The 22,299-nt window shown below is 34.3% G+C and overlaps 1 protein-coding gene across 7 annotated transcripts in view; it reads left to right on the forward strand.

The window, feature by feature from the left end:
- The window catches only part of LOC140982470 (probable disease resistance protein At4g27220), a 51,037-nt gene that overhangs the window by 11,874 nt on the left and 16,864 nt on the right, over positions 1-22,299 (forward strand). The window lies entirely within an intron of this gene.

Here is a 22,299-nt window from a genome sequence, read left to right on the forward strand (position 1 = left end):
GATAGTGGTACAACGCACACTATCCTCCGAGATAAAAGATATTTCTTGGAACTAAAACCAACAAAAACAACGGTGAATACAATATCAGGTCCTGTAGACTTGATTAAAGGATGTGGTAAAGCACAATTTTTGTTACCTAATGGTACAAAATTTTTGATCAATGATGCTTTATATTCACCACAATCGAAAAGAAATTTGTTGAGTTTTAATGATATATATTCCCATGGGTATGATACTCAAACAATGAATGAAGGGAATGAGAAATATATGTGTCTTACCACATATAAATCAGGAAAGAAATATGTGATTGAAAAACTACCAATGCTCCCTACTGGATTGCATTATACACATATACGTCCCATTGAATCAAACATGGTAATTGATAATTCTTCAATATTAACCAATTGGCATGATCGATTAGGACATCCTGGTTCAACAATGATGCGAAGAATTATAGAAAATACACATGGTCATCCATTGAAAGACCAGAAGATCTTTCAGAATAATAAGTTTCAATGTAAAGCATGTTCTCTTGGAAAACTTATTATAAGACCATCACCAGCCAAAATCCAAACTGAATCACCAATGTTTCTTGAACGTATTCAGGGTGATATTTGTGGACCAATCCATCCACCATGTGGACCATTCAGATACTTTATGGTATTGATTGATGCCTCCAGCAGATGGTCACATGTATGTTTATTGTCAACTCGAAATGTTGCATTTGCAAGATTACTTGCTCAAATAATAAAATTGAGGAATCAATTTCCCGATTATACAATCAAGAAAATTAGACTCGATACTTTCAATTATTATTGTATGTCTATGGGAATCATTGTTGAGCATCATGTTGCTCATGTACATACACAGAATGGATTGACTGAATTATTGATTAAACATCTGCAAATGATTGCTAGGCCAATGATTATGAAAACAAAGCTCCCTATTTCTATATGGGGACATGCAATTTTACATGCTGCTGCATTAATTCGCATCAGACCAAGTGCATATCATAAATACTCCCCATTGCAGCTTGCATTTGGTAAAGAACTAGACATTTCTCATATGAGAATTATTGGATGTATGGTGTATGTGCGTATTGCACCACCACAACGAAAGAAAATGGGACCTCAAAGAAAGATTGGAATTTATAACGGTTATGATAGTCAATCAATCATTCGATATCTTGAACCTCAGACAGGCGACGTTTTCACAGCACGTTTTGCTGATTGTCATTTTAATGAGGAACCAATGTTAGGGGGAGACAAGAAACATACCGAAAAAGAAATTACATGGTATGTATCGTCATTATTACATCTGGATCCAAGAACATAACAATGTGAAAAATATGTACAGCAAATTGTGCACTTGCAAAGAATAGCAAATCAAATACCAGATGCATTTACAGATGCAAAAAGGGTAACTAAATCATATATACATGCTGTAAATGCTCCTGCTCGTATTGAAATTCCAAAGAAACAAATTGAACAAAATCATGATGTCGTAAAACGCCTGAAGCGTGGAAGGCCAGTCGGTTCCAAGAATAAAAATCCTCGAAAAAAAAAATTCATAGAGAAACACAATGATCACAAAATAGAGAATGATGCTCCTGAAGAAACACATGATGATCACAAAATAGAGAATGTTGTTCCTGAAGAAACACATGATGATGAAAATATTCTGTCAGAACCACAAACTGACGAGAATCATGAAATCTCTATCAATTATATTAATACTGGAAAAATATGGAACTGAAAAGATATAGAAGAAATTGATGATATATTTTCTTATAATGTGGCAATCGACATCATAAATGATAATGAAGATCATAAACCAAAATCTTTTGGTGAATGTAAAAATAGGCAGGATTGGATAAAATGGAAAGATGTCATCCAGGTTGAATTAGATTCGCTAAATAAACATAATGTTTTTGGACCTATAGTCCTTACACCTGAAGGTGTAAAACCTGTTGGATACAAATGAGTTTTTATTCGAAAGCGAAATGAGAAAAATGAAATCGTAAGATATAAAGCTCGACTTGTTGCACAAGGTTTTTCTCAAAGGCCTGGAATTGATTATGAAAAAACGTATTTTCCCGTGATGGATGCAATTACGTTTCGGTATTTGATTAGCTTGACAGTATCTGAAAATTTAGAAATGCGTCTTATGGATGTTGTTACAGCTTACTTATATGGATCACTTGAGAGTAATATATATATGAAAATCCCCGAAGGATTTAAGATGCCTGAAACACAAAGTTCAAAACCCAAAGAATGTTATTCTGTGAAATTAAAAATATCATTATATGGGTTAAAGCAATCCGACTGAATATGGTATAATCGGCTAAGTGATCACTTGATGAAAAAGCGATATTTAAATAATTCAATATGCCCTTGTGTTTTTATTAAGAAAACAACATCCAGATGCGTAATTATTGCTGTATATGTTGATGATTTAAACATCATTGGAACGAATAAAGAAATTCAAGAAGCTTCATACGTGAAGGAAGAATTTGAAATGAAGGATCTTGGAAAAACTAAGTATTTTCTGGGTTTACAAATAGAACAAAAAGAATGTGGAATATTTGTTCACCAGACAAATTATACAGAAAAGATCCTTAAACGTTTTACTATGGATAAATCAAATCATCTAAGTACTCCAATGGTTGTTAGATCATTAAACATAGAAAAGGATCCATTCCGTCCATGTAAAGATGATGAAGATATTCTTGGTCCAGAAGTACCATATTTAAGTGCTATTGGTGCCCTTATGTATCTTATAAATTGTACAAGGCCTGATATATCTTTTGCCGTAAATTTATTGGCAAGATTTAGCACATATCCAACAAAGAGACACTGGAACGGAATTAAACATATATTCCGTTATCTACGAGGAACGACAGACTTGGGACTTTTGTATTCAAAATATGCTAATCCAAGTATAATTGGTTATGTCGATGCTGGATACTTATCTGATCCACACAAGGCACGTTCCCAAACTGGATATGTATTTACTCGTGGAGGCACTGCAATTTCTTGGCGTTCACAGAAACAAACGCTCGTAACAACTTCATCAAATCATGCCGAGATTATTGCACTACATGAAGCAAGCCGTGAATGTGTGTGGTTAAAATCAATGACCCAACATATCCAAATCTCATGCGGATTATCATTCGACGAGAAGCCTGTGATACTATATGAAGATAATGCTGCATGTGTTGCTCAAATGAAAGAAGGATACATAAAAAGCGACAGAACTAAACATATTCCTCCTAAGTTCTTCGCATTCACCAAAGAGCTTGAGAAGAATAAATGTATTGATGTTCGTCACATTTTATCAAGTGAAAACTCATCAGATCTCTTCACAAAGGCACTTCCTACGACAATATTCAGAAAACACATATATAATATTAGGATGCGCAATCTACGAAATTTGTGAAGAATTGTTCGTGTCAACATGAGGGGGAGTTTACGTGACTGCCTAGTAAGGTTTTTAACGAGGCAGTATAAAAACACGTAATGAAGACAATCGTTATGATCATCATCACAAGGGGGGTGTTGAAAAATAATATTTAAAATGTGTGTATTGAATATTTGAATGTTGAAAATTAGATAAAATTAGGTGTTGAATATTGAAATTTGTGTGTGATGATGAAGGTAATAATGTAATTTAATTTTGGATTATTTGTAAAAATTTTCTATAAATAGATCTCTCATTTGTGAAGAAAATCACAATTGAGTTGAGAGAAAAATATTATAAAGTGTGTAGTGTGATAATTTTGAGAGTTTGAGATTTTTACTTTTTACCGTAAATTTTTACCTTTTCACAATAAATTCAAGTAATTTTTTTAATTTTTTTTGTTGTCATGGACTTGGTAGATTAATTGGTCCATCTTCATTATTTTTCAATTGAGCCAATTTCAATCTCTATTATTGAGTTGAATTAACTTTTATCTTTTTATATATTTACGTAGAGTATTAACATCTCTTATAAAACTAAAACTTAACTTTTTTAATTTATTATTTTATTTCACTTTTTTCGTATTGAAAAAGATCTAAAAAATTAGTGAAATTTCTTATGTAGTTTAATTAAAATTTTAAAATAAAGTATAAAATGACAAAAAAAATTAGGGTTTTAGTTAAGTTAAAATTTGATTTCTCTAGTATTAGTTGATCTCCGTAGTCCTCAAAATTTTTAAAACATTTGTCCTCCGTGACCTTCTTTTTCACTTAGTTAGACTCAATGTCTATGTCCTTTAGTTCTCAAATTTTTTAATTTTTTTATTTCTCACACTCAAACATAAAGTTTAGGAAAATAACGCATAGACCAAAAGTTAAAAGAGCGAAACTAGCAACTCCCACAAGAAATTGGTAGATCCGACACCACTGCACATTGTAGTCACTTAATATGTGGCCTCCCAAAAACCTAAAATCCTGGATCCACCCATGGTCCTATCTTCATAGGATCTTTTTTGAGTGTCAATACATCCTTGTATATATCCTTGATGATTTCAATATATGTTACTCATATATTTCTTTCCTAAAACCATTCACAAAATTTCTTTGTGCACTCCGTCATATATTTTTTCTAGGTCGATAAACAACATGTTTAAGTCTTGTTTTTTTCTCTCAAAACATTTCTTCTAAGGAGGTGCATAACCTCCATCTTCGACCTTCCATGCATAAATCCGAATTGATTTTTTGTCACCTTACGTTCTCTTCTATCTTAATTTTTTTCCATCACCTTTTCCCAAAATTTTATGGTATGACTCATTAGCTCAATGTCACTATGTCACGCCCCAGGGACGGGGTTGGTCGACACCGGTGTTACTCTCAAATTTACATTCGAAAACAACAAGCCTCAGAAATATAAAATTCAGGAACCAGTCTTTTTATTCATAATACTGAATAATTCATTATCTGATACAAACTTGAATAACTAATATTTTACAGCGGAAATGTAAAACCATACATAACAATATCTTAACAGATACAGCGGAAAACATAATTTAGAACTGAACAATAACAGTATTCTTCACCAGCCCCAGAATTGGTTCTGCTCTTCTTCTTCTAATAATTCTTCCTCGTTCTTATCTGAGATGAGTTTTGTGGGTGATAGATATGGTCGTCACTCAGTAAGCGGGGACGTGAATAACTCCCAGTTTTTCAAAATCATTTTTAACAGAAACAATAATACAAATAATATACAGAAACTCTTACTTTCAGAACAGAAATCACGGGTTTCAGAACAGAAATCTGAACTGAAAATTAAACAAGCAAGCACTGAACACGTTCGTGAATTTCATGGCTAAACTGATATCAGTCTCCTATATGTTCTCTCCTCTAAGAGATGAGGCCAGAAATCAGAAATCAGGAATCAGAAATGTTTCAGAATATATATTCCTACCATTAGTTCACTAGGTTTCAGTGCTTCAAAAATCAGAGATAAAAAATACATATACTTTGCTTCAAAAACAGGAATTATCAAACTGATTTCAAGATATTTATACATAAGTTCACTTACCGTAATTTGCTTAGAAATTTCGGTTGAAGTCTGAAATCTGCTTTGCTTTCGCTACGGGATTTTTCTGCTCGAAAATGCACTCTCTTAACTTGAATTTCAAGTGATAACTCAAGATTTGTGTAACACCATTTCAGAGACTTGAGGGTGTTATTTATAGGCCAAATTCTGACTATTAGCCTCCCAATTAATGACCATAGTCTGCCATTAACAGCCTTTATTTCATGTTAAATATTTCAGTTACAAGTCATAAGCAGAATTAGTAGCTGCTGCTGGAATCTCGCGCTACTGAACTCTTCTGCTGCTGGGTTCTATCTGTTGGAAAATACCAGCTTCTAAAATATTAGTTGCTGCTGGAATTGTTAGCTTATGCTGGAATTTTGCATTGCTACTGAATATTGCTTAGCTGCTGCTAGCTACTGCTGGAAATTCGGGTTCTCACATCCCTCCCTCCTTATGAGAAGTTTCGCCCTCGAAACTTGGCTATACCTGATCCTCAAAGAGGTAAGGGTATTGTTCTCGCATCTTTTCTTCCAACTCCCAAGTAGCTTCCTTTTCGGTGTGATTGGACCATTGTACTTTGACATATGGAATAGTTCGTCGCCTCTATACTTGGTATTTGTTATCCATAATTCGAATCGGAATTTCTTCATACTTCAGTTCTTCATTTAGATCGCCCTCAACCAACAGTGGTCCAGTGTCAAGAATATGACTTGGATCGGAAATATATCTTCTTAATTGTGAAACGTGGAAAATATTATGGATCCTTGACATATCAGGGGGAAGTGCTAATCTATAAGCAAGTGTTCCCACTTTCTCGAGGATTTCGAAAGGTCCAACATATCTGGGATTCAGTTTTCCAGCTTTATTGAATTGGATTACACCTTTCATGGGTGACATTTTCACATATGCTTTTTCTCCGACTTCGAATTCCACGGGTCTTCTTTTCAAGTCAGCCCAGCTTTCTGTCGATCTTGTGCAGTTTTTAGTGTCTCCTTGATCAGAGCAACTTTATCCACTGTTTCTTGGATCAGTTCGGGTCCAACAATGGCTTTTTCCCCTACTTCATCCCAATATAGTGGTGATCGACACTTTCGTCCATAAAGAGCTTCGTATGGTGCCATTCCAATACTGCTGTGATAACTATTATTGTATGCGAACTCGATTAAGGGCAGATGCTCACTCCAATTACCACTGAAGTCTAGAGCATATGCTCTCAGCATATCTTCTAGAGTTTGAATTGTCCTATCTGTTTGGCCAAAATGTCTGAGGATGATAGGCCGTACTGAGAGTGACCTTAGTTCCCATGGCTTGTTGAAAGCTCTTCCAAAAAACGAGATGTAAACCTAAGATCTCTGTCTGATAGTATGCTAGCTGGAACTCCATGTAATCGTACGATATCATTCATGTACAATGTGGCTAGCTTGTGCAAATTATACTTCATGCGGACAAGTAAGAAATGCGCAGATTTTGTGAGTCTATCTACGATTACCCAGATGCCATCATGACTTTGTCTAGACTTTGGTAACCCGACAACAAAGTCCATGGAGATATGTTCCTATTTCCATTCTGGGATCTCTAGAGGTTGAAGAAGTCCTCCAGGTCTTTGGTGCTCTGCTTTGACTTGTTGGCACACAAGACACTTGGAAACAAATATCGCAACATCCTTCTTCATTCCACTCCACCAGAAATTCTTCTTCAGGTCTCTGTACATCTTGGTACTGCTAGGATGGACTGAAAATTTTGACTTATGTGCTTCAGAAATTACTTTTTTTCGAAGGTTATTGATATCTGGTACGCACAATTGTCCTTTCATCCACAAGATTCCTTTGTTATCCGTCTCGAAATTTGGTGATTTTCCTTCTTTGGATTGCTCTTTCAATTTTACCAAAGCGGAATCTCTATCTTGACTTATCTTAATTGTCTCTTGAAGGCATGGTTGTGCTGAAAGTGATGCCAGGATCACCTTACTCATATTCTTTCGACTTAAACCATCTGCTACCTTGTTGGCTTTGCCTGGGTGGTAGCTTATCGTCAAGTCGTAATCTTTCATGAGTTCAATCCATCGTCTCTGCCGTATATTTAGTTCTTTTTGAGTGAACAAATATTTGAGGCTTTGATGATCGGTGAAAATCTCACACTTGGCTCCATAAAGATAATGTCTCCATATTTTTAGTGCGAACACTACCGCAACTAGTTCAAGGTCATGCGTCGGATAGTTTTGCTCATACGGTTTCAGTTGTCTTGACGCATAGGCAATTACCCTTCCATCTTGCATGAGCACGCATCGTAAACCTCCTTTTGATGCATCGCTGTAGATGGTGAAGTCTTTTCCTTCAGTTAGCAATACCAATACCGGAGTAGAGGAAATTTTCTTCTTCAAAGTCTCGAAGCTTTGCTCACATTCTTCACTCCATTGAAACTTGGAGTTCTTTTGCGTGAGTTTAGTGAGGGGTATGGCTATTGAAGAGAATCCTTCAACAAATTTTCGATAATAGTCTGCTAGTCCCAAGAAGCTTCGAATTTCTGTCACATTCATTGACCTTGACCAATCCATGATTGCTTCTACCTTCTTAGGATCCACAGATACTCCTGCTGCTGATATTATGTGTCCCAAGAATGTGACGCTCTCTAGCCAGAATTCACATTTCTTGAACTTGGCGTATAGTTCTTTTTCTCTCAGCGTCTGGAGGGTGAGGTGAAGATGTTCTTTATGGTCTTCCTCACTTGAAAAATATACCAGAATATCATCGATGAATACCACAACAAACTTGTCAAGAAACGGTTTGAACACCCTGTTCATGAGATCCATGAAGGCTGCCGGAACGACATTACCATGAACTCATAGTGTCCATACCTTGTTCTGAAGGCTGTCTTCGGAATATCGTCCGTTTTGACCTTTAGTTGGTGGTAGCCTGACCTTAAGTCGAGCTTGGAAAAGACTGTAGCTCCTTTGAGTTGGTCAAACAGGTCATCTATCCTTTGAAGTGGGTACTTGATCTTGATTGTGATCTTATTCAGTTCCCTGTAATCGATACACAATCTCATGCTTCCGTCTTTTTTCTTTACAAATAGGACAGGAGCTCACCACGGAGATGTACTTGGTCGGATTTGCTTCCTATCCAACAATTCTTGAAGTTGTTCTTTGAGTTCTTTCAACTCTGTCAGAGCCATTTGGTACGGTGCTTTTGAGATTGGTGTAGCATTGGGTGCTAAATTAATCTCAAATTCCACTTCGCGGTCGGGAATTATGCCAGGGAGTTCTTCAGGAAAGACATCCGGAAACTCTTGTACTACTGGAATATCTTCTAGTGTAAGTGTGGTTTCGTCCTTTACCTCGCTTAACATAGCTAGGTAAACTTCTTTTCCACTTTTCATGGCTTTCCAAATTTGAGAAGCAGACAGGAGAGTCTTTTGTTCTCTTGTCTTACCATTGAAAGTTTCTCTTGGTGTGGAGCTTGAATTGTTACCATCTTTCCATGACAGTCTACTAAAGTATGATTCTTGGCTAACCAATCCATTCCAAGAATTACATCGAATTCCACCATGTTTAGTTGGATTAGATTTGCCTTGAAATTCTGATTTTCTATAAGAACACTAATATCCCGATATAGAGTGCGAGTTTCTAAAATCCGATTTGCAGGAGTTGCTACTCTATATGGTTCTTCTAGGTTATCAGGCTTAGCTCCTAACATCTTGGCAAATCTCTTAGACATGAATGAATGCGTAGCACCACAATCAAATAACACATAAGCATGTATTTTATTGATTTGAATGGTACCTGCTACGACATCATTTGAGTTGTCAGCCTCTTCTTGAGTGAGAGCATAGACTCGAGCATTTGCCTTGTTCTCCTTAGGCTTGTTTGGAGTTGTTCCATCTGCTGGACCATTCCTTGGATCTGGAAAAAGACATTGAGCAATGCGGTGGCTCATCTTTCCACAACGGAAACAAGCTCCAGAATTCTTACGGCATTCACTAGTGTGAGTGAATCCACAAGTTTGGCACTTGACTCCCTCTTTGCTTGATTGAGAGGAAGTGGTTCCTTTGACTGGAGCACTGGTATATTGATTGCTTGGAAACCTAGGCTTCTTGAATTGCTGGCCTGGTTGGTACTGGCTTGACTGAGGACGTTTGAGTTTGTTCTCACCTTCACGCCTCTTGATGTCTTTCTCAGCCCTGATGGCGGCTCCCATCAATTCATCAAAACTATTGGACTCGATAATCGCAAGGGCAGATTAAATGCGACTGTTCAATCCCTTCTTGAAGCGATGTATCTTCAAGGTCTCGTCTCCCATGATGGTTGGGGAGTAAGTTCCCAATGAGTGGAACTTGGATGAATATTCCACCACTGTCATGTTTGGTTCTTGAACCAAGCTTTAAAATTCTGACAGCTTCTGTACTCGAATTGCTGTCGGGAAATACTGCCTCAGAAATGCCTATCGGAACCTTTGCCAAGTGATAGGTCTCGTCCCTAACATAGCTGGTGATACTCCTTCCCACCATTTGGCTGCTTTATCCACAAGAAAAGGTGTAATTACATCTACCTTGATCTCTTACCTCAAGTAGTCGAAGATGATTCTCCACCTCCTTCATCCAATTCTGTCCGACCTCAGGATCGGAGCTTCCATCCAAATTTGGGACTCTTGCTCTTCGGAGAGAATTGTAGTCCTGCTTAGTCCCATTCTGAGCTGGAGATAGTGGCGGTGGCTGTTTAGCATTAGGGTTGACAAACCCTTGTAGCGTGGTTGCCACAATCGTGGCTATAGCCATCAAATCCGCCTGACTAGGCCAACTGCTGGTGGTGGTTGTTGTGCATCGTCATCATTGCTGTTGTTATTGCGGTTGTTGCAGTTTCCATAATGAGGGTTGCGATTGTTTCTCACGGGTCTTCCGTCCATTTCCTACAATATGAAAGTTCTAAGGTTTTTGACAGAATATGGACTAATCAAAAGAAGCAAAATGATTGAGTAATTGCTCAAAATTTAAATATGAAACCAATGGATAGAAATAAATTTTATTGATTTCCCACAAAGGTGCAATTACAGCTGAAATTCAAAAATGGTAACAGAAATGCAAATGGAACAAGTATTATTACAAAAAACTACTACTGATGGTCTAATCTATGACTTCTCCTAATCCCCATTCCATAGGATCCTCTTCGACTTCTTCTTCTTCTTCGGGATCCTCCTCGGGTTCGTCTTCATGGTTGGCTATTACTGTTTTCAGATGTTCAATATGACCATGCAGGACTGCATTCTGGTCACTAAGAACTTCAACAGTGTTATGCAACTCTTGAATCTGAACATCAGTCTGCTCACTATACAGATTATGCTGGTGCACAAGTTGGTGATTTTGATCCTTAAGCACTTGGATCTTCTCAACCAAAGTATCACGTAACTCGATCAATTCTGCAGCAGTCTGTTGGGAGGTTTCAAACTCTTCTTGAGCTTTCCTATTCCTCTTTTCTGCCTCATGCAGATAGTGAGCACAACGTTGAACATCATTTCTTAAGTGTTCTGTTCTACGTTGTAATTCATCCTTGTCTAGCTCTAAGCAATAGTTATGTCCCTTGAGTTTCTCTATCTTCTTTTGTAAGCTCTTAATGTAGCTACTCTGGTCAGCCATATCCTACATCCAAAACATGAAAGTGAATGTTCAAAAATAATCGGGTCGAGTTATAGACAAATACTAGAATGAACAGATTCAGTACAGCCTATAACATTTAATAGAAGAAAATAGCTCAAAATTTTTCGGTCTTAGAATCACGTGAAAAATTTACTAAAAATCCTTCACATCATGAACATGAAGTGTACCAAATTTGGTGCAAAAATATTGAGCCGTTTGAAAATGAAAATTCCTCAAAGTTTTGAAAAATTGAAAAATTTCACGGAAATGATGATACCACTATCTAAACGAAGGATTTTGGGGTTCATCGGTGGTGCTAGAACAGTTGAATGGTTCTAGGTTAGGTTCTCCTAGTCGAGAGCTTTCCAACGGTATCTTCTAATAGTCAAAATTCTTCCTGGATCAAAAGTTATGGCCGTTTGAAGTTTGTGCAAAAAACACCTCAATTTCCATACAATTTGCAAGGTCTACTGCATGCGCCTGCTGGAATTCACTTTCTACTGCAATTCTGATGCTACTGCAATCAAGTCTGCTGCTTTCCAGCACTGTTGGAATCAGTCTGCTGCATTCTGGTTCTAATGACCAAGTCTTCTGCATACAGATCTACTGATTTACATCTGCTGGTTCTGGTTTCAGACTACTGGTTTGATGCTACTGTTTTTCGGTCTACTGGTTTTGTCTACTGAATTTTTTTTCCCTCACTTCAGACATGCTGCTGAAACACTCACAACTCTACTGCATTCTGATTTGTTTCCCTTACTGATTTTTCCCAACTGTACATAGTTAGTCTATCGTTTCAGTAGTCTATTATAGTAGTTTATTATAGTAGTCTATTTTCAGTAGTCTACTGCAGTAGTCTATTTTCAATAGTCTATTAGAACTTATTTTCAGAAGTCTATCAGAACTTATTATTTCTAGTTCCTCCTCTCCAGATTATGAAACCTGGTTTGCTCTGATACCACTTCAATGTCACGCCCCAGGGATGGGGTTGGTTAACACCGGAGTTGCTCTCAAATTTACATTCGAAAACAACAAGCCTCAGAAGTACAAAATTCAAAAACCAGTCTTTTTATTCATAATACTGAATAATTCATTGTCTGATACAAACTTGAATAACTAATGTTTTACAGCGGAAATGTAAAACCAGACATAACAATATCTTAACAGATACAACAAAAAGCATAATTTAGAACTGAACAATAACAGTCTTCTTTACCAGCCCCAGAATTGGTTCTGCTCTTCTTCTTCTAAAAATTCTTCCTCGTTCTTATCTGAGATGGGTTTGGTGGATGAGTGATATGGTCGTCACTCAGTAAGCGGGGGCGGGAATAACTCCAGTTTTTCAAAACCATTTTTAACAGAAACAGTAATACAAATAATATATAGAAACTCTTACTTTCAGAACAGAAATCACAGGTTTCAGAACAAAAATCAGAACTAAAAATTAAACAAGCAAGCACTGAGCACGTTCGTGGATTTCATGGCTAAACTGATATCAGTCCTCTATATGTTCTCTCCTCTAAGGGGTGAGGCCAGAAATCAGAAATCAGAAATCAGGAATCAGAAATGTTTCAGAATATATATTCCTAACATTAGTTCATTAGGTTTCAGTGCTTCAAAAATCAGAGATCAAAAATACATATACTTTGCTTCAAAAACAGGAATTATCAATCTGATTTCAAGATATTTATACATAAGCCCACTTATCGTAATTTGCTTAGAAATTTCGGTTGAAGTTTGAAATTTGCTTTGCTCTCGCTACTGGATTTTTCTGCTCGAAAATGCACTCTCTTAGTTTGAATTTCAAGTGATAACTCAAGATTTGTGTAACACCATTTCAGAGACTTGAGGGTGTTATTTATAGGCCAAATTCTGACTGTTAACCTCCCAATTAATGATCATAATCTGCTATTAACAACCTTTAACAACCTTTATTTCATGTTAAATATTTTAGTTACAAGTCATAAGCAGAATCAGTAGCTGCTACTGGAATCTCGCGCTACTGAACTTTTCTGCTGCTAGGTTCTATCTGCTGGAAAATACCAGCTTCTGAAATATTAGTTGCTGCTGGAATTGTTAGCTTCTGCTGGAATTTTACATTGCTACTGAATATTGCTTAGCTGCTGCTAGCTACTGCAGGAAATTCGGGTTCTCACACACTATAATTCACAGAGTTTTGTATATCTCCATTGCTTTTAAACAAGGGAGCTACTACACTTTTTCCACGGGTTGGGCATTTTCTTTGTTCTTCATATCTTGTTAAATTGCTTTGCAAGTCATCAAATGCCTATCTCTATAAGAATATCATTGGGTCTTATTGTCCTTTCGGCCTTCTTCATTTTCAAAGCTTCATCTATCTTAGAGGTTTGAATTCTTCGATAAAACACATTTTCTTAAATTTCCTATGAGGCTGATTATCTTGACCTTCATTATAAAGGTGATGAAAATACCTCTTCTGTCACTATTTTATTTCCTAGTAATTCACTAACACCCTACTTGGCTCATCTTTAATACATCTTATTTGATTGAGATCCCTTGTTTTCCACTCTGTTGATTTAGCTATTCTATAGATCTTGTTATATTGTATCATGTTGTCGATAGAAGTCTTTGAAAGCTTTATCTTTAGTTTATTGCACTACTTTCTTGCCTACTGCATTTTTTTCTACATTGTACTCATTTCTAAAAGTGTGAAGTAATATATAGACGGCTCTTTTAATCTCGATCACTTTCTCTTCTACTTCGTTTTCCCACGACCAAGATTCTTTATTTGGTGGAATTCCACCTCATCCAGATCTTCATTAAACCTTTTTTTACTAGCGATGTATAAATAATGCGAAGTATATAAATGTTTTTTTCCTACAACATTCGAGTTCTTAAGGAGATGTAACTGTCCTTGCAGTAGAACCCTTGCATATTTGACATTACACCTGAGTCTCTATGGAGATGTAGCAGCCCTTGCCGAGATGTTGCAGCCAGACCTTTCATACGGTGAGTCAAGCAATCAGTGACGGAACCAGGATTTGAAATCTACACGGGCTAAATTTTTTTAACAAAAAACAAAATAATCCATAACAATTAAAATCATAACTATGATACTTGTTCATTGAGTCTCAAAAAGTTTCTCATTAACAAGCTCTTCAATATTTTGGTTATTGAACTCGTAAGATTCAGAAACCGACAAAACATTGACAATGTAATAATATATCTCCATCATCCTGCAAGAAAAATTAATGAAGATCAAATAAAATGAATATCTCTAAAACTATTCATTTAATATTAGATGATTAAATTAAATATTTTTAAACTAAAATTTAAAAAGATAATCTGTATAGACATAATCTTACTATTGAAGTTGTGATCTACGATTCTTCGAAGTATAATATTCATCAATTATAGAATCTGAGTCTATATTTGAAGCAAACTCTCTCTCAATGTAGATAATCATAGAATCTGTCTGAAAACAATATCCCATTTTACTAAGAAGAATTGTTTTAACATGCTTCATAGCCGAAAATGCACGCTCCGTAGTTGCCGTGGAAACAGGCAAAGTTAAAACTAGACGAATCAACTTGTCAATCAAATTATAATGTTGCAACTTTTTTGTTTCAAATAACCCTCGGCACAATTATGAGATAGTGGACATTTTCTGAAAATCTTCATGACAAACTACATCGAGCTCAAAATGTTGTAGCTGGCACCTCAAATGACGCATTTCCTATTCAGTGAAGTCCTCGGGATAATACTTCTCAGCAAGAGTACAAATCTTGTCACTGTTGAACCATTGAAAATTATCTTTTGGATCCAAAGCGGAGCTGAGAATTAGAAGTTCAACTATCTCATCACTGAATCTAGAGTTTAACTCTTCCAACTGAAAATCTATTGCAACATTAAATATATCATAATGAAAGTGATGTTCAACTGTGATGGTATCTTTTTTCTTGCATGAACGAGTAGAATGCTTATAATGAGAACTCATCTCCGGTATATCGATATCCAATCTTGTGCAAAATGATTTTACATACGAAAGAAGAATATCCAAACCATCATTTCTCAATCTCAGGAAAAGTTCTTTAGTCGTAAAGACCAAATCCATTGCACTTATGATATCAAGAGATTTTTGTTGCAATGCACGACAAAACAAATTTGTGTTCACCATAATTTTATGCATCAAATGCAAAATAAAAATGAAATCAAAAGATTTCATCACTGTTAATGAACCATCAGCTTTCCCTCGCATTGAAGTAGAGATGCCATCAATGATAATGTTTTCGAGCACATTAATAGTTGCATCATACATATCTATCAAGCTGCAAATAGAATCAAAATGGGAGCTCCAACGAGTAGTACCTGCTCGATGCAAAGTATCAACTTGATTAGCTCCTCGCCCAGTCTCGCGTTCACCGACAACAACAGAACGTGCAGTTTCATTAACTTGATAAGATTGTAACTCAGCATTGCGCTTGGAAGAAGATGTAACAAGATTGACAATAGTCGTCAGATTTGAAAATAAAAGCCATATAGAGATCTCTTTTTAAACTGCTGCAACTAATGCTAGTTGGAGTCGATGGGCAAAACAATGTACATAATATGCATAGGGGCAATCTTTAAGAAATAAAGCTTACAATCCATCAAAAGCACCACTCATGTTACTAGCACCATCATACCCTTGACCTCACATATTATGAATTTCTAGATTATATCTAGTGAGGACATCACATATTTCTTTCTTGAGTGTTTCAGCTGTGGTGTCATGAACATGCACAATTTGAAAAAAACGCTCCCGCAAAAAACCATGGACATCAACAAATCTCAAAATTATAGCCATCTGTTCTTTGTTAGATACATATTTCGCTTCATCCACCAACATACAAAAATTAGAATCTCCAATTTCATCACGAATTTTATTTCTGACTCTATTACCAATAATATGCAAGATTTCTTTTTGAACTTCTGGTGAGGTATATCTTGCATTTCCCGGAGCCTTGTCTAAGATAACATCTTCAATACTAGCATTCCATTTCCTCAATAGTTTTAACATCTCAATGAAATTACCACGATTTGGGGAATATGAAGATTCATCATGACCTCTCAATCCACATCCTTGCAAACTAAGCCAATGGACACACTCAATTGTTGCTGTAAGTCTTAACTGATTTTTTGAATCTGTTCAGAAGTTTCTCGATTCATAACTACATCTATATGCCTAGTGACATTCATCAAATCAACAACAGATTTTGAAGATTTATTGTGTGTCGAGTTAGAACTTCCTATGTGAGACAAAAAAGCACACTTTGCTCCATCATTAACGCGTGTCCAACTTTTAGACCCTTCAATAGTAAATGTAGATTATTGTGCTTCACTTAATTCAAAAAGATAGCACGGAAAACAAAATATTGTATCCTTCGAAAGAGAGTACTCTAACCATGGAAACTTTTTAAACAACGTATATTTAAATCGACGATGCTGCTTTCCTTATTCAGACCGTGGGTATTCCGACAATTTAGGTTGATACGGCCCCATTTTGATATAAGCTCGTCTAATTTCATCACGATAATTAACAGGATGTTGCAACATCGAAATACGCAATCCAGGATCCCGTTCAAGGGAAGTTTCATCAAACACAACTCTTTTCAATTTAGAAGGAGGTCTGGGCTCCTCAATATGAATGGATGCATGAGTCTCGATCCTCTCGGATGATGAAGGATTATCAATTGTTGGCTGAAAGAATGATAAAATATTGTTTTTCCTCTTTCTATCTTGATTTGACATTAAAATAACCTAATATAAACAAAATTATTAAATTTAGATTAGAACCAAATAATATAGAATACATAGATAAATTTAATGTTAATAACATGACAATACTCGATAAACAAAGAATATATGATCTTAATATATCTCTATATTGATTTCAAAAAATATATATCATGCTTTCATAGAATAATCGAGCACTCAATATTCCTAGAATAACTCTTAGCAAGCATCTCAACAACTTGATAATAATTTGATGTTTATGCATGCTTATGTTAAAATTTGAAATGACCATACAAACAAAAGTGTAAATTTTAAAATAATTATTCGATGAGCCATAAATATTATGGTTTCTTTTCGAAAGAGATAAAATAAAATCATCTTAGGATACCAATTGGAATAGAAGACGAGCAAAAAAGTTTGGCCACAAAATGAAACGCCAGTACCAAGACAAAGTCTGACCTTCCAAGAAAGTGCAAATTCAATAGAACCAATTATGATCATGGAAGCTGTCACATTTATAATTAATTAATTTCTTTTTTAAAAAAGTGCAGGCAAGCAAGCAACACTTTACTTCAAAACCAAGATTGTGTCCTATAGGGGTCAACAGGATGAAGACGCCAGTCGGTGTCTATTATTGACACCCAATTCACCAGAATCATATTATTTATTACAAGGACGAAGATCGACTTATTACCAACTCTATAGCTTAAAGCACGGCACTAACCACAAATAAAATGAAGCAAGATCATTACCTAAATCGAGCAACAATCGAAATATCGAACGCAAGAACAGGAGCTGAAATCGAGTGGCTTCTTCTTCGATTCGGCACAGCCGCACATCACAGGAAGAACTGAAGAAGGCGCAGCCGTGCAAAGCTTGGGGTTGTCGATGGCTGATCTCGCGACGGTGGTTGGAACTCCGGGACAAGGTGGCGCGGCGGCTCACGGCTGATGCTGGGAGAGGAGATGAGCGACACGATGGGTTGGGACTTGGGAGGAGGGTTTGAAATATTCTGCTTCTCACTTCTCAGCTTCTGTAAGCCTCTTCGATTTTGTTTCCTTTTGACAATATCAAACAATTGGACTTTCAGAGCACGGGTTTATGTAATTTGGACCAGGGCAGGAAAAACTAACACATATTAATTAAAAAAAAAAAAATTAAGCCACCCGTACTGCCCAGGACAAAAAATAACACATACTAATTAAAAAAATTGGTCCATCCGGGCTCTCTCCGCCCCTACAAGCAATAAACTTCGACATCTATATTTTTCAATCATTTGCGTTTTGTCTTAAATTATATTCTTTTTTAAGTAAAATGATTTTTAATATGTTATGAAAGTACAAAAATAAAGAGTTCGTTGGTACTCATTTTTGTTTTTATAAAAACGGATTTTGTAGGTGTTTCTTTGTAAAATTTGAATTAATTGTTGATTACAGCTTTATAGTTTGTAAGCAGGACTAACATGTGGTTAATTAGGCTATTTAATGAGTTTTTTTCTTTGTGAATTTTTGATTAATTTTTGTATGGAAAATAAATATTTAGATATTTGAGGAATTCCAAAATCCGTTTCATCTACACACCATAAAAAATATTAATAGGCTAATACATTCTTAGTTTTTAAAAATCAAACAAATTTCATATTTATGTTATAAAAACTTAAGTATATTTACCCCTCATATCGGTTTTATGCTTGATTTTTAAAAAAACACGAGGTCTAAAAAATATTATTAATTTTACATAAGATTTTTTTTGTTTTTTTTATTTATTACATGATGTGTGTGTTGATGCAATTATCCCTAAATTTAACTCTTGAATTTGAATTTTTTATTTCAAATCACTTCATTCAAATATATCATAAATACTGTGATATAGTGACATAAATATTTTTCAACAAGTATAATAACATAAATATCTTTCACTAATCCCAACACTATCATTTTTTTTTCCACGGAATCCCAACATTATCATTTAAAACTTTAATATATCTATCTTATATAGATGACAATCATTGGAAGATAGAAATTAATCACGCTATAAGGGCATTTGGGACCTATTTGGGCCAGAAATAACGACTAGCATTTATTCCGACATTAAGGATCATTCATATTTTTAAGAATAAATTATAAATTATTATTAATTATGGCAACCTTGTAAGGCATCTTACTTTTGGAAAATAAATAATTAGGATTTTTAACGAACAAAATGATACTCAATTAGAAATTAAATAAAAGAAGGATGAAAGCTAACACAATAATCCAAAAATAATAATAATAATAAGTACCACGGGTCAAATGCTGTCGGCCACTTTGGGAAAAGTATATCTAAATGAAAGCAATAAATAATAAGTATATTTTTATAAATTTTAATATATTTAATTTATTATAATTACTCTTATATATGTGTNATTTATAATTTTTTTAATAAATCTAATTTTAAATGTTATAAGCTTTGTGATTTGAACTCCAAAAATAAAATGAATTATGCTAATCATTTTGATTTTAAACTATTTTTAGCAATATAAAAATATGTTTTTAAAAAAGTACAAATAAAAAAAAATATATAGATGAGAAAAGAATGAAAATTTAGTGTTTGTATTGAGTATGTAAGTTTGAGAGATTTTTCAATTAAATGTACATTCAAATATTTAGGTTGAATCAAAGACATTTATGACATTTTATTGTGGTGCTTTAGGCTTTAATTTTTGTACTTAATAGAATTCCATGGAGTAATTAAAAATGTATTGACATTTTGAATATATATAGACTTTTGTAAAATTTTTAAAAGTCAATTTTGAATATCACATAACTTTTTAAAATTTTACAAAAGTTTACATTGAATCCACTAAACTTTTATAGAATATATAAAAGTCTAGATTGAATATCTCTAGACTTTTAAACTTTGTAAAAGTCATTAAAAATCTAGAACTAATACACTCTAGAAGAGTATTTAATTTCAGTAATTTATTTCATTCTCAATATATATTTATTGATTGAGGATTTATTCAATTCAATTTGTTAATTCGATTTAATTACATATCTTGATAAATTAATTTCATTTTTTTAATTACATAGAGATTTCATTATCACATGAGTTCGAGCTCAAACCTCTTTCCTAAAATAGGTGACATAAGTTAATTTCATTTTGAGAGAATGTTAATTCATTACTCCAAGATCATGATGATATATAATTTAAAAAAATCACTTCGAATTATGCTCGTAAGAAAGATACAATGTAGGAATATTTAAGTTTATATATAACAAATAGTGTTATAAAAAAATAACTTTCTAATTATGAATGATTATTCTTAAGATAGATTATTTTTATAATTTAGATAAATATGTACATAAATAGGGATGTAAGTAAACCAAGCCGCTCGTGAGCTGCTCAGAGCTCGGTTCGGTAAAAACCTCGTTCGAGATTGTTCCTGAAGCTTACCGAGTCGATCTCGAGCTTAATGGTATTTGACTCATAAGCTCGCGAGCTCAAGCTCGTTTATGTGGCCCGAGCTCGATTAATTTGTTGGGTTAGTTTATTGTGCCATTAATTTAACAACATGCATTGTTTATTTGTTGTCCACATTCGAAGTATGCTATCTATGTTTTTCCAATTTTAATTTTTTTACTTGTTAAAAAAATAAGTGAAAATAGTACTTTTGAACTAAGTACATATGTTTATATTTTTTTTAAGAAAAAACAAAATTTCTTTTTCATCTTCTCCGAGAAGTACTGAATGAAAGAGGAAACAAGGTTCCTTGTGTGCTTGCATCTTAATCTCAAAGACGAACAAATAAGTAATAGCATATACACATCCTTGTATAATTTCTTATATAAATTAACGACCATTTAAAATATTGTATTTTAAAAAAAATATAAGTAATAAATCTCTCACAAAGGGAACAACACTTGCTTAATTTTTAGAACATTGGGTTTTAAAATATTTTTAATTTCAAATACAACACACACCAGTTTTTATCCCGCTAAGTAGGTATCGATTATATAGATCTTCCTACGTAATTATCGACTATATGGATCCTCCAACGTAATTATCGAGTATCTCTTGGTACATTCTCATCTATATTTAGGTAATACATATCATGTTTAATAATTTGTATCCAAGTCTTTTTTAGTCTCCTTCTTCGCCTATTAATATAGTTATTATTCATTCTTCACATCTACTAACTAGAGCATCTATCGGTCATTTGTGTATGTGTTCATACCATCTCATGTGTGTCTCCCTCAATTTTTCTTCGATAAGTACATTTCCTACTTTTTCTCTAATATACTTGTTTATTAGTCTATCCATTATTGTATGTCCGCACATTTACCTAAGTATTCTCATCTCCGCGACTCTAATCTTTATTCATGTGTATGAATTTTTTTGTTTAGTATGTAATTTTATATACACACATATATAAAATAAACTGGCTTTGTAAATAAGTAGGTGTGCAACCCAGATGGCTGGACATTTAAATATCTGTCTATACCAAGTGGTACATGTTTCCATTTTTGTAGCCCCCTCAATTCAAGTAAATTTTTTTGTTGTCATAGACTTGGTAGATTAATTGGTCCATCTTCATTATTTTTCGATTGAGCCAATTTCAGTCTCTATTATTGAGTTGAATTAACTTTTATCTTTTTATATATTGACGTTGAGTATGAACATCTCTTATAAAACTAAAAGTTAACTTTTTAAATTTATTTTATTTCACTTTTTTTGTATTGAAAAAGATCTAAAAAATTAGTGAAATTTCTTATGTAGTTTAAATTAAATTTTAAAAATAAAGTATAAAATGACAAAAAATTAAGGTTTTAGTTAAGTTAAAATTTAATTTCTCTAGTATTAGCTGATCTCCGTAGCCCTCAAAAATTTTAAAACAGTTTTTCCTCTGTGACCTTCTTTTTCACTTACTTAGATTCAATGTCTGCGTCCTCTAGTTCTCAAATTTTTTTGTTTTTATATTTCTCAAACTCAAACATAAAGTTTAGGAAAATAACGCATAGACCAGAAGTTAAAAGAGCGAAACTAGAAATTCCCACAAGAAATTGGTAGATCCGACACCACTGCACATTTTCGTCACTTAATATGCGGCCCCCCCAAAACTTAAAATCCTGGATCCACCCATGGTCCTATCCTCATAAGATCTTTTCTGAGTGTCAATACATCCTTGTATATATCTTTGATGATTTCAATATATGTTACTCTTATATATTTCTTTCCCAAAACCATCCACAAAATTTCTTTGTGCACTCGGTCATATATTTTTTCTAGGTCGATAAACATCATTGAAGGGAAATAAGAATTCCGAATTTAATTGATTTAATTCCTAAGATTTAAATGATTTTCCTAATATTATCTTTTCCTTATTGATTTGATTGAATATAATATTTAATGTGATTT

The sequence above is a fragment of the Primulina huaijiensis genome, chromosome 8, assembly GCF_012295235.1.
Source record: "Primulina huaijiensis isolate GDHJ02 chromosome 8, ASM1229523v2, whole genome shotgun sequence".
In the NCBI taxonomy this organism is placed as follows: Eukaryota; Viridiplantae; Streptophyta; class Magnoliopsida; order Lamiales; family Gesneriaceae; genus Primulina; species Primulina huaijiensis.